The sequence below is a fragment of the Nannospalax galili genome, unplaced genomic scaffold (assembly GCF_000622305.1).
Source record: "Nannospalax galili isolate Female #2095 unplaced genomic scaffold, S.galili_v1.0 scaffold1945, whole genome shotgun sequence".
Taxonomy (NCBI): Eukaryota; Metazoa; Chordata; class Mammalia; order Rodentia; family Spalacidae; genus Nannospalax; species Nannospalax galili.
The window spans coordinates 455,341-456,663 of NW_008352138.1; the positions used below are offsets into that span (position 1 = coordinate 455,341).

At 61.4% G+C, this 1,323-nt stretch overlaps 1 protein-coding gene across 2 annotated transcripts in view; it reads right to left on the minus strand.

Annotated features, from left to right (window-relative positions):
• Tpst2 (tyrosylprotein sulfotransferase 2) overlaps window positions 1-221 on the minus strand; it is a 41,910-nt gene extending 41,689 nt beyond the window's left edge. The window contains exon 1 of one of the 2 annotated variants that reach the window (XM_029554047.1): window positions 122-221. The gene's annotated coding sequence lies outside the window, so the exon portion shown is untranslated. The remainder of the gene's footprint in view (window positions 1-121) is intronic. The other variant, XM_008849025.3, reaches the window with a different exon arrangement.
• Between the last annotated feature and the right edge of the window lie 1,102 nt (window positions 222-1,323).

Below are 1,323 nucleotides of genomic sequence, written 5' to 3' on the forward strand. Positions count from 1 at the left end.
CCTTCCGCGGGCCCAGCCGGGTCCGCCATCCCCGGGGCAGCGGTGTGGAGCTCCTCCCGGGCACCCGCAGCGGATCCTAGAGTCCAGGCCGCCCGCCCCCCCGCCGGCCGGGTTCACCTACCGATCCGAGCGCCGCCGCGCCCGCGCGCACCGCGACTCCGGAACCCGGCGGGCCGCCTGGGAGGTGCCGCGAGGGGCGGAACCACGCGCCGTGACGCCACGGGGCGGAGCCCTATGCCACGCCCACACATGCCCACGGCCCCGTCCACCAACGAGCCACACCCCCTCCAGCGGCCCTCGCTGTCAGCGGCTGCTCTGAGAGACCCGCCCATACGCACGCCCCCGGCCACACCCATTTGGGCCACGCCCCCTCCGCGACTGGTGAGCCCGGGGACTCCGGCCTTGAAGGAGACTCCTGGAGGGGCGGGGCCGCGCGCCACGACGTAGGCGGGGCTGGGCTCTGAGCGACCCCGCCCACAAGCCGCCCCTGCGCCTCGGCCACGCCCCGCCACCCGCTGTGTTGAACGGAGTCTGGCCCTGGCCTCGCGGTCTGAGTCGCAGCTTGTGCTGGCCCCACCCGCTGACCCTCAGCTCTCCTCTCTAGCCTCTTCCACGGCTCTCACCCACCCCAACAGACTTGTCACACCTGGAGTAACACTGCTGCCTTCCAGGGAATTGTGCACAGGACGGCGCCCCAAAGCCGTCCAGCGTGAGACCTGTGGGGCTCACAGCTGGCTGTGCAGGATGGAAGCAGATCAGGCTGGAGGTAGCTCAGTGAACGCACCCCCCTGCCTCCTCCTGGAGACCGACAGCAGGACTGCGCTGTGATTTTAATGCACCGTACACCCGAAGGAAAGGGAGAAAGGGGTGCAGGCTGTCTTCCCACTACGCTCTCTTACCTTTTTTAATAACTACATATGTATGTATGTGTATGTTACCTATTTAAAATTAATTTCTGGGACTGGTGACATGGCTCAGCGCTTCAAAGCCTGAAACCTACATAGAGGTGGAGAGAACTGACTCCACAAAGCTGTCCTCCACATCGTGCTCCACACAATCAATCAATAATAAATACTTAAATAAATTTCTGGGGCTGGAAAGATGGTTCAGTGGGTAAAAGCACCTACCACTAAGACTCAAGACCTGAGTTGGATCCCCGGGACCCACATGGTAGGAAAGAACCTTCTCTTGCAAGTTGTCCTCTGACCTCCACATGCATGCTGTGGAATGCATGTGCATATACATACACAAATAAAAAATAAAAAGATAAATGTCATAAAACTCGGGGGGGGGGGTTGAGACAGGATCTTCCTGTAGCCCCAG